Genomic DNA, 12,773 nt, shown 5'->3' on the forward strand with positions numbered 1-12,773 from the left:
AATAGCTAAGATCTAGAAACAGCCCTAGTGCCCATCAGTAGATGAATGGATTAAAAAACTGGTACATTTACACACTGAAATACTATGTAGCTATAAAAAAAAAGAATCTCTTACCCTTTGAGACAGCATGGAGGAACCTGGAGAGTATTACGCTAAGTCAGTGGTCGGCAAACTGCAGCTTGCAAGCCGCATGCGGCTCTTTGGCCCCTTGAGTGTGGCTCTTCCACAAAATACCACGTGCGATTGAAACTTTGTGGCCCATGCGCAGAAGTCGGTTTTCGGCTCTTAAAAGAAATTTCAGTTGTTGTACTGTTGATATTTGGCTCTATTGATTAATGAGTTTGCCGACCACTGCGCTAAGTGAAATAAGCCAGTCAGAGAAAGACAAGTATCACATGATTTCACTTATATGTGGAATTTAATGAACAAAATAGGTCCAGAGACATTGAAGCATGCAACAGACTGACATATTTCAGAGGGAAGGGGGAGAGGTGATAGTTAATCATTGAACTTATATGCATATATGCATAGCCATGGCCAGACAATAGTACAGGAAGGCCTGGGGCTGGCGGGGGGGGGGCCGTGGAGGGAGTCAATGGGGGTTGGGACATCTGTAATACTTTCAACAATAAATATAACTTTACAGAAAAACTTGTTTTATATCACTTTATATTTATCACTGATTGATTTTATTATGGAAAGGAATGGTAATAAGATTTGAAAAGCAAAGAATTTTGATGTCTACTTTGGCATTATAAGACAAATCACAAATAGAAAACTTAAATTGTAAGCATTAAACTCATATATAGTTGAGAGACCCACAACTAAAATTTGATAGAGTTCTGGTCTTTGAATATGAAATTTTATAAATGAATAAACTTACTAAAGTTTTTTTTACAAACATTAAGTAGATCAGTATCTCCTTTTATGCCTGTTATTTTAAAGAATGCTCTAATGTTAGAAAACTAAGTATATTTTTTAGAATAAGTCCAGTTGTTAAACACCACAGACATATTCTTGAAAAGGGCACATTTCAACCACACAAAATGCACAATTAGAAACATCAGATCACTAGCAGCTAAAATACTACAGACAAAATACTAAGGGGCATAGAAACTTGAGATGATATCTCATCAAAGCTCATTCAATTTCTGAAAGAATCAAATTTTTTCTTAAGGAAAATACTCCATTCTGAAAATAGTCACTCTAAGAAAAGGACAGAGAGGCCTAAAAAAGGGAGAATGTGGATATACATTGTTTTATTTTTTTAAATAAGAAAGAATATGGATATACAGTTTTGTTTTTTAAATAAGGGAGAATATGGATATCAAGTTGTGTTTTTTTTAATAAACCAAAAACTTCAAATGTCATTTTTTAAAAGATTACACATTCAGGAATCTTAACAGGCAAACAGAGAAGGAGAAGGGTTGGGACTTGGTCTGGAAAAAAGTGGCCTACAAATGAGATCAGAACTAGGATAGAAAAAAATCTAGGTCCTAAAAGAAGTTTCCCTGGCTATTTCCAAGAATAAAGCTCAATTCTTCTGTCCGCCACCCTGACTTAGAGAAAAAACTTCATTCTCTGAAGGTAGGTACTCAAAGAATTACCACTTTAATTCTCTGAAATTAGAAATTCAGATGAATTCCTTAAAGCCTGAAGGGGATCAGAATAGACCACCCCAAAATATGTCACTTTGGCATAAAGACTGTTTTGATCTGAATGCAATTAAAAAACAGAAAACACAGAAAGAGCTCTCTGCCCTCCCCCTATCTGTCTAAAAGAAGGACATAATTTTCCTGTTATGAAGGTTTTTCCCTTCCCCTCTCCCATACCAGAAAGAAAAACTGCCATTATCACTGGAAACAGAAAGTCAGCACCAAGATGGATCTATACAAACAAATCTCACTAAAAACCCCTTATCTTCCATGAGTTTCCCTTAAATGTTTACCTTCCTATAAATTACCACTCCTTACAAACCCAAACCCTTTTCTTTTGTCCTGACTCTTCTCCACAAAATTATCATCCTTCGTTAAAATGGTACATATTAGCCTTAGTGTCTACACTTACTTCTTTTGTCTTCATTTTTTTTCTATGAAGACCTCCATGAACATAAAAATTAAAATATTGACATTAAATAAAATGTGTATACCTCTTCTTCTGTTGATTTGCAGATCCTAGGCACTTAACCTAAGAATAAAGGAAAGGGTTTTTTTTCCTCCACTAAAGGCAAAACAATCCTCCAAATTAGTGAGCTCAATCAGATTTTCTAAAAACAATAAAAATATCATATAAAAAATTAAGGCTTTAAAAATAACACAATCATTTTCTGTCTAACATAAGGCACAATCCTCAATGCTGGATAGAATATGAAAAAAGTCCCTACCTCAAGAAACTAGTAGGAGGATTATGATAAATATACAAAATAGAGCATGGCAGAGTAATAATAAAACTGTTCAGTGTAGAGGGCCGCCTAGGAAGGCACATGGGCATTTCTTTTAATTGTTGCCAGCTGAGTCTGAAAAGATTGGCAGAGCAGCGTCTAGGATGCACATTTCCCCAAGATGGCGGAAAGTGTAATCAGCTTGGCCTTCATATCAGCCCAGGCAGGGGCGTGTCTAGATATGTAAATCCAGACAAGCAACAGGAATGCTAGGGCCTACTTAAGAATGCAAATAAGTTGATGATACTTCCTGGTATTGGGGGTATAAAATAAATGCACTGGGAGGGGTCAGAGTCATCATGGCAGTCCTGCCTCTCCATCAGAGAGGATGGCGTCCCACCCAGCTCCCAGCTTTTAAATCTATTTCTGCGTCTTCTTTCCTTCTTTCTATTATTTCTCAATCCCTGGCCGCCTCCACTTAGAACCGGTTTGTTCATCTCTCTTTCCATGCTGGACACGTTAAAGAGAGATCCCCGCCATGTTTGGCCCCTGCAGTTCAGTGTTATAACAAAGATTCTTAACAAGGTGTTGAGGAAACCACAGAAATATGAAATGTGCAAAATTCTGTACATACTTTAACATTTTCAGGGAGCATCATATTCTCATGAGGGTCTATGAACCAAAAAGGCTAAGAACCTCTATTTCAGAAGGTTACAAAAAAAATCACATCTAGCTGGAGAATTTGGATATGTTCCACATAGAAGAAACATACACATTAATCCTTACAACAAAGAAGTTTTTCTTAGGTTTTTTTTTTTCCCAGTAAAAATGTTCATTAAAAATGATTCAATCATACAAAAGTATACGCAGTAAAGAGTATGAATCCTTGCCCACTGACATCCTGCCTCCTGAAATGAGACACAACTGTTTAAACTTTTTTCAAGACTGAGACTGGTTTAACGACAGAACAGTCTATCAGCCCAACTTCTGGCATGTGAAACTTCCAGGGAAGTTTCAGAGAGTAGAACTGTGGGGGTTCAGAATGAGCTACCCCCAAGATCAGTCTCTGTGATATGCAGATTGTTCTGAGCTAAAGGCAACTTTAGCTGCAGGCTGGAGAGAAACTTCTGCCCCTCCCTTTAACTACCTATAAGAACTTGAATTAAGGGCCTTACCCATAAGAGATTATCAGAGATAACTTCTTTTGCACGGCAACCTTCTATTTACTAAATATCTTTTTTTCTCATCATCATCATGCAATGACCCTGTGCTGAAGCCCCCAAGATGCATTATTACCTCATCCCTAACTCAGGAAGTCTTATGTACTTCAGTCCCCCTTTCTATTTTCAACCTCTCCTGCATGCAGGGTCTCTGACTCTCTCATGTATATGGTGTTCCCATACCTATGTATGTATTAAATTTGGTTATATTCTCTCGATAAACATTTAAAAGTGTAAATCCTTATTTCTTCCCCTGCCCTATTCCCAATGCTGCTCATCAGAGTTTTGGTGTGTGATGCAATGGATAATAACATGTGCATGAAGGCTATGGGCATGGAATTTAAAAACTCAAAGGAAATTAGGTCTACTTCACATAATCAAAACTGACTTCCTTGAGAAAGTAGTGATTAAGTTGTTATTTGAAGAATGAGTTGAGGTTAACTAGGAAAATAGGAAAAGGAAGAAAGCATTCCACACAAGAAACAGCATGTACAAAAGATCTATAGCACAGCAAATATGAGAAACTGCAAAGAAACCAGTGCGATTAGAAAAGAAAAGCAAGGGCATATATGCATATATAGTAGAAGGTTCAAGATAGGAGTCAAACAAAATTGTACTTTGGACATCACATTAAAGAATTCTGTCCTTATCCTAATAGCAATGGAAAGCCAATAAAGAGATTTTTTTAAAGCCTCACCCAAGGATATGTTTTTATTTTTTTAATATATTTTATTGATTTTTTTTTAATTTTTTTTTTTTTACAGAAAGGAAGGGAGAGGGATAGAGAGTTAGAAACATCAATGAGAAAGAAACATCATCAGCTGCCTCCTGCATACGCCCTACTGGGGATGTGCCCGCAACCAAGGTACATGCCCTTGACCGGAATCAAACCTGGGATCCTTTAGTCCGCAGGCCAATTCTCTATCCACTAAGCAAAACCGGTTAGGGCAGGATATGTTTTTATTAATTTTTAGAGAGAAAGAGACTGACAGAGGAGAGAGGAGGAGAAAAGGAGAGCGGAGAGAAGAGAGAGGAGAGAGAGAAGAAACATCTATCAGTTGTCTCCCGTAGGCATACCCTGACCTAGGTATGTGCCGGACTGGGACTCAAACCTACAATCTTTTGGTGTACCAGAAGACGTTCCAACCAACTGATGAGCAACCCAGCTAAGACCGGACCTCCTCTTAAACTCTAGACTCTCCATATTCTCTTCCTCCTTAAATAATGTAAAATCCAATTTTCCATAAAGTTTAGACATCAGCCCTACAAAAATTATTTCCTAAAAGACAAATCTAACAATAAATTCCATTATTTCCACTATCAGTTCTCAGTAATGGCCTATAAGATAATCAAATATTAAACTCTAACGCTAACTTCTCAACTATTTCCCAATCCTTCATCTCTTAAGTGTTCAAAACTGCTATATGGATATATAAACTTATCTCAAATTCCAAAGTGAATATAACTCCCCCCCAAAAATCAGTTCCACAGTATTACTCATAAATGCTACTGAATTGTACACTATAAAGTGGTGAATTTTGTTATGTGAATCTTACCTCAATTTAAAAACATTGGTTCTGCTCTGACTGGCTCAGCTGGTTAGAGCATGAGCCCATAAACCAAAAGGTTGTGGGTTTGATTCCAGGTCAGGGTACATATCTAGGTTTTGGGTGCAATCCCCAGTTGGGGCGTGTATCGGAGGCAACATATCAATGTTTCTTTCTCACATTCATGTCTGTCTCTCTCTCTCAAATCAATAAATATCCTCAGCTGAGGATTTTAAAAAATAAATAAAATAATTAGTTCTACCTTTGCACTTCTCTTTTTCTACATGTGAAATTGTCATCCTTCTGATCTTAAGTCCTTGGAGTTTTTTTTTTCAATGTCTCCTTCTTTTGCTCCTCATATCTAATCAATTCCCCAGTCTTAGAGAATCTTCCTTCAAAATATTTCCCACAACCACCCTTCTCTTTCCATTCACTAAACACTTGTTCAGGCCCTTACCTCATACCTATTGTAACAGATTTACTTTATAAGATTCACTTTTAACATGGTCTCTGAGCATCCAGATTTATCTGCTTTCATCCAAGCAATATAGAACCACCAAATTAACAATTTCCAAAAATAATGCTTTCAACTGTATCACTTATCAATTCCAAACTCTTCAATAACTCGTCACCAACCTATGCACAGCTGAGTTATCATAGTCTTAGAGGTTTCCAGAATGTAGTGAGGTAGAGAGTAGGTCAAAAGCTCTAGGAACTGGTGCGTCCACCAGTGGTTGGTGCTGCCAGGCAATAAGGCTATTCTTGCACTATCTAGCCCAAGAAGAGAATATGTAATCCCAAAATAGAAAGGCTGAGATTAAAGTGAGGGAAAACGAAGGCATCACATCTTACAAAATGAATATACAGCATCTGGCACCCAGTAAGTATTACAATAAATGAAATCAACTTTTTCTGAAACTCAATTTCCTCAATTATAAAGGATGGATAATGATGATATACCCATCTCAAAGAAGTATTTGTCTTGATGAAATATGATAACTGTGCATATACTTTATAATCTCTAAAATGCCACAATAAATGATTAGAAAGACATCTCTTGTTTTATAACTTCTCAAATGAACATAAGTACTAGCAATGTAGTGTCAAAAAAGTAGTGACAATTTTCTATTTACATATTTCTATTCAACAAAGTTGGAAAATCTGTTACTTATTTTTACCATGTAACTTTAAAAAAGCCATTTCTATGTTTCATTTTGTTTATAAGGAATCTTTAGCAGTTGGCAATACTGTAGAATTGAAAAAAAGATAATCTATACCTTGAATAGGAAAAGCCAACTGAGGAATGAATGAGTGAGTAAACAAAACAGGAGATAGGGATTAGAACATACCTAAAACTCTCGGACCCCTCTCAAAGCCTCTCAACCCTCTCAAGATTTTGCATCTCAAAATTACCTATCAAATAAGAAAAACACAGGGGTAGAGCCTACAAGTTAGGAGCAAAGTATTTCATAGACTAATGATCTTTGCTTTGGTTAGTAGTCCTCAAACGAAAGGCATTCAGGAAGTTGTCATACCGAAGAAATATTAAATTTGGCCAAAAAAAAGAAGTGTGTGATTAACTTCTAAGGATGAAATATCTTCCTTTGAGTCCAAGAAATTTTAAAAATATACTTTAATTTACTTTAAAATGACTATAATAATACCATTAAGTATTAATATATTTTAGGAAAAATAATTATATTTTCCCAAACAAAAAATTGAGAGAAGTGGCACTGCTTTACATTTTTACAAACCTCATTAACACCTGTCTTAATAAAAAGAGCTGGATTCTCTTATCTGTTTCTGCATTCAATCTGTGGCACTATTTCGCTCTGTTGAACTGAAGAAAATGCAGCCTCGCAAGATAAATAGGTGGTAAAGGGAAAAACTTGCAGAACCTTTGAAAGTGTCTCAAGTCCCCAGACCACACTTAGAGAACTGCTACACTAGATAAATCAAGTCAAAACCATTATTTAAACGGCATGCTAAATTACTATATTGGCTGTATTAGCTAGTCAAAATTTTGAATATACCAATCCAAAGAATAAAGTACTAATTTTAAACTGTTATATTCAGTTGATGAACACAACACTAAATAAAGGCACTTATAAAGCAAGCATTAATTATGTATAAGGCATTGTGTTTAATAACACAAAGAAACAAAATCAACATCATTCCAAATATCACATATTGTTTATCATGGTGTACTAAACCAGAAAAACAGAATGTTCACAATGAAAATAATTGAAATAAAAAGTATTTTTGGTTTAACCTAGTTCACCAAAAGGCCTAAATATTACATCCTGATCCTACAGTGTTCCATTCAATCATGTTTTACTATGAAGAATCTCTAAAGGTAAAGTTTGGAAAGATGAGAAGAAAAAAAAATTTGGAACTTTAAAAAATAACTTTCTAAGTACTACCTGCATTCATTCAAGATGTAGTACAAAAGGCTGACAAACCTATCGCGACAGTAGGAGAGGCAGACAGGTTTAATGTGTGTGTTGGAAAAGGGTGGACCTCTGTATCTCATTGTCCAAATTAATTATTCACCTTCAGTATACTGTCAGAGTCCATAGGAACAACTTTAGGGTATTTTTCTCTTTTTTTCTTTTAGTTTTTTATTTTCTTTCTTGAGCAGTTATAGTTGTAACCTTTAATGTTATCCTGAGATCTTCAAACAGCAAAGGGGAAATTTATTACTTTTAAATAGAATAAAACTATTTTATCTTATGATTACTATGAGTCGACAGAATCCTTTTATAAATCTAAGATACATTATGGGATCTTAGTGATTTCAGTTTTCCTACACCTTGAAATATTTCATTAATTCCATCATCTTAGATTTCACCATTGCACATCAATTATTACCAACTATGCTTTAAAAAAATAAAACTAAAGTAATAAGAAAATAGAAGATTGATTTAGTTGCCTAGAAGGATAATCCATAGATGAAATAAATCATCATTAATACATTATACTTCATTTTCTTTTTCTTTTTTTTTTCAGTTTGTTTTGCACAAAATATTGCATCACCTTTCAAAAAATGAAAGGCATAAAAGACTGAAGACATTATCTTTGTGGTCTGTGCTGGGAGGAAAAACTTTACTTCTACCTTTTTAGGTTGCAGTAGCTGGAGACCTTCAACTTGAACAAAAGACAGAAAAAGCATACAATTTTTATTAATGTTTACATACATGAGAGTTCACTCCAGAGGGGTAAAATTCAAAGAAGCAGTTAGGCTCAGGGGCTTATATACCATTTTAAAGGAAAGAGGATTTGAGCTTTGAGAGACAAATCACAGGGAAGTACTAACTAGGAAATATATAAAAAATAAAGAAATATAATGAAAGACAAGGGTTATTTTAGTTAGGTCTGTTTATGCAAACTCGCTCAGCATCAACTCTCCATCTCAAATGGTAAGAGTGTCTCTTTCCTTCCTGGTATGGGGGAGAAGGGTCTGACACAAAAGGAAATTTATGCTCTACTTTAGGCAGACAATGGGAGGGCAGAAAACTCTTTATCTGTTGATTCTCAATTGCTTTCTGTTCAAACTAATCTTTATGTCAAAGTGGCACATAATTGGATGGCATATCCTGATCCTCTTCATCTGCTTTTAGTTTTCACTGAATACAGTTAAAAATTCAGAACTTCTTATTTTCTACCCATAATAGGACAAAAGAAAATTGACAAAGGAGACATTTCACAATTAGATGAACCTGAAGACCAAGGCAAAGATGGATAGCAAACACTTCAGACTCTAATGACAGAGAAATTTGGGAAATCTCAGACTGAGTCTTCAGATAAGATATCCAAAACAAATTTTCTCCAACTCAACCATCAATGAGTAAACAATATGCTTCTAAGAACTAAAAGTAACTTCTCATCTACTGTCACATATGAACCTGGAACATATTTATCTTGTAAATACTGATTTGAGATATCAAATACTTCCCTAATTAAGTTCTAGCTTATCATTCCTTTTGGGTCTTCATTTTGCATGTACATCATCAATGAAATATTTGAATGTTTTGAAACCTTTGATGGTTCATCATTTTATTGAAGAGAGGGTAGGCATCTTCTTTGCTTCATAATTGCAAGATAATCTCAGTTTTAGATTTGTAGACACCAATTAGAATAATCAATCCAATGAATTAAAAAATTTCTGTATCATATTTCCTTCTAGTCGCCATTGTATACATTTGTGTTCAACACTTGTCCACTTCTGAACTGTATCAAGTTGAATTTTAGGACACACACATGAAGGATGAATGGTCATATGCCCTTTTAGCAAACAGCATGGTCTGCATTCTTGTAAATACACTGTATGACTTATTAAGTAAGTAATCCTGCCAAAAATATTAAGCCTGATCTATTCAAGGAATACAGGCAATTGAGGGTACAATATAAACCCAAAGAGAAGAAAACTGTCAATAAAATACAGAATGTGGGATATGCGACAAGATCACTGGCCTAGTCTCTTCAAAAGGTCGATGTCATCACACACACACACAAAGACGGAACAACACTAAATTAAATGAAACTAACAAATGTAATGCATGATTGGATATTGATAAACGATTAAAAAGGCTATTTGGGGAACTACAGGGAAAATGTGAATACTACAAACATATACTAGATTGTAGGAATTATTAACTTTAAGTGATTGTGGCATTGTGGTTATATAGAAAATTGTCCTAACCTTATGATATACATACTGACACATGTACCTTACTGATTACTTCAGTAGTGAATCGTCATATCTGCAATGGACTTTTGAGAATGTTCACCAAAGAGAATGTGAAATGAACCCAGTGAGCGAGGTGGTTGAGCATCCACCAAGGAGCCACATGCCCAGGTGGTGGGCTTCATCCCCAGTAGAGGGTGTGCAGGAGACAGCTAATCAATGATGTTCCTCTCTTATCGATGTTCCTATCTATTCCTGTCCCTTCCTTTCTCTCTCTCTAAAAATCACTAAATATATGTTGATTTTTTAAAAATATTGTGAAATGGGTAAATAAAGCAAATGTGGCAAAATGGTAATAACTATTAAAACTTTGGAGTAGGTGTGTTCAAATGTGCCATCTTCAACTTTTTCAAAGTTTGGGGGTAAAATACGGTAACATGAAAAATTAAAAACAAAATGGTTGCAAGGTTCAAAAATGAATTCTTAAACTGTAAAACAAGTGGCAAATGAGTAGTATCTAAATTCTGTAGGTGAGCCTCCTTGCCTCTTCTCACTGCTCACACTCTCTTAAAAAACAGAACATAATTGAACACTAAATGAGGAATCAGAAGACCTAAGGCTCTAGAATTGGCTCTATCACTTCCCAGCCATGAGCTCATTAAAGAACTCTCCCACCCAAGCCGGTTTGGCTCAGTGGATAGAGCATCCGAGGGCAGACTGAAAGGTCCTGGGCTTTGAGTCCTGGGGCACATGCAGGGGACAGCCAATCAATGAATCTCTCTCATCATTGATGTTTCTCTCTCTCTCTCTCTTCCTTCCTCTCTGAAATCAATAAAAATATATTTTAAAAAAACACAACTCTCCCGGAGGCTCTTTCCTCACCTTGGTTTCGGGGTAGGTCTTAGGGGGTATCAATGACAGATAACAAATGTTAAAGATACTTGTAAGGTTGTTTGCACTGATGTTTTAAAACATCCAAAGCACTTAATTTTCTAAGCAAACCTGCGCCTTCGCAGGCACAGCAAGTGTCTGCTGCAAGACAGCTGGAGCTGGCACAGTAACCCCCCAATGCAGGACACCTGACAAATGCCCAGAGGCAGCTTTTATACGACAAAACTCTCCTTTCAATTTTCTGTGTAATGGCACCAAATTCTTAGGACACAAACCTGAAAACCATAAACAAATTAAAAATAGATTATAAATTAGAATTAAAAAACAACAAAACTAAATCTTCGCAACACAAAGAGAGAGCCCCGTGGAGGAAGGTCTCCCGTGCCTGTGGGAGCGGGTTCACTTGGACGTGTGTCCTCTCTAGCGGATTTCTCCGGAAAGCGTGATAACTTGAGACAACTTGGGAGGAACCCCTCGCATCGCCAGGGCCGGAGAACACCTCCGAGTGAGATGATTCGTTCCGTCTCACCAAGTGAACGAAGCCTGCAAGCTCATTCGAAAACTGTGTCTCCAAGTACACGTTTTCCCTCGGGGCCCTTTTCCTGGGGACAATACGCCGGGACGGGGCGTCCGCGGCGGAGCAGGGAAGTGCCTGGGACCCGAGGAGGGTGTGCGCGGGCCGGGCCGGCCACCTGGGCGGGGACCCTGGGCCGCGGCTCTCCAACGCCCGAGCGTTCCAACCGCCCGTCGTCTCCACCGACGACCAGGAGGCTCCGGGGAAGGCTGCCGCGAGAGGAGCCGCGTCTCCGCCCAACATCAGCACAAAATGCGCGGAGACGACGGGAGTGGGCTCCAGCGAGAAAAGCCACCACCCGGCTAGGGCCACCCGGGCGCACGGCCTCGGGAAGGGAGGAAGGGAGGGAGGCGGAGGAGGAGGCGGAGGAGGAGGCGCAGGAGGCGGCGGCGGCGGCGGCCTGCGCGGCCCCGGCCTGCGCCCCAAGCGGCCGCCGAGCCACGCCGGGATGCCTCCCACGCCAGGGCCGGCGCAAGATGGCGGGCCGCCGGCCGCCGCGCAGCCAGTCCCCGTCCCCGCTCCCTGGCTGCTCTCGGCGACCCGCGCCGGCCTCGACACCCCCAGCCCGGCGCCCCCGGAATGAGGCGGCGCCGGCCGCGCGGGAGGGCCTCTGCCTGCCGCAGCGCGGGGCGGGCGGGGGCGGGGGGCGCTTACCGTGAGCGGAGCGGATCGGCCTGACTGGGGCCCTGAGGAGGAGGAGAAAGAGGAGGAGGAAAAGGAGGAGCGCGAACAACTACCCGGCCGCGACGGCGGCGGCTCCCATTGCGGAGCAGGCAGCTGAGCCGCGGGGAGGGGGCCGAGGGGTTCGCGAGGAGCCCGCGCGCTGCCTCATGGGTAGGCTCCGGGTCGGCCTGGCTGAGTCCGGGTTCCCGGTCTTCTCGGCGACCCGGAGGTGGGCTGGCATGTGCGCCGCCTCGCAGGCCCTCGAAGGCCGGCCGGCCGCCCCGCCACGCGCCCGCCTGGGGCGAGGCCCTCTGCCTGCCGGTCGGCTCCCCAACCCGCCGGGGGCAGCATTCCCGAAGTCGGGGCTGGAACGAATCCGAAGGCGTGGAGACGTGCGTTGGGGGCCGCCCTCTGTGTAACAGCTAGTTCTCTGCAGGCTTGGGGAGGAAGTGGAGGGAGAGGGGCACCACTGAAAAGCAGCACAGTGCCGAAGGCGCGAAGACATCACCCAGAGGAGAAAAAGAAGGGAAGTCATGTTCTTTTCATAATTGGCTGATTTTACGAAATTTGTTTCAAACAGACAGTTTTGCTGGTGTCTCCTTTAAATTCCTAACTCTGTCGTATGGATGCCCATAATAACGAGAGAGAAAAAAGTTAAGAGACGTGCATTTACAAGAACATTTGCCAAGAAACTGCTTGCACACATACTTAATAGACGTTGTGTTCTAACCTGTAAGGAACGTTTCCTCTCCCACTTGTCTTCACAATATCAATGGCAGAATGGTCCAGCTCTCAAGAGTGACCTGCATTT

At 39.7% G+C, this 12,773-nt stretch overlaps 1 protein-coding gene across 4 annotated transcripts in view; it reads right to left on the reverse strand.

Annotated features, from left to right (window-relative positions):
* The window catches only part of ZNF280D (zinc finger protein 280D), a 115,075-nt gene extending 102,946 nt beyond the window's left edge, over positions 1-12,129 (reverse strand). For 2 of the 4 annotated variants that reach the window (XM_079768472.1, XM_079768471.1), the window contains exon 1: positions 11,954-12,129. The gene's annotated coding sequence lies outside the window, so the exon portion shown is untranslated. The remainder of the gene's footprint in view (positions 1-11,953) is intronic. The other 2 variants (XM_079768473.1, XM_079768474.1) reach the window with 2 other exon arrangements.
* Between the last annotated feature and the right edge of the window lie 644 nt (positions 12,130-12,773).

The sequence above is a fragment of the Cnephaeus nilssonii genome, assembly GCF_951640355.1.
Source record: "Cnephaeus nilssonii genome assembly, chromosome: 4".
Lineage (NCBI taxonomy): Eukaryota > Metazoa > Chordata > Mammalia > Chiroptera > Vespertilionidae > Cnephaeus > Cnephaeus nilssonii.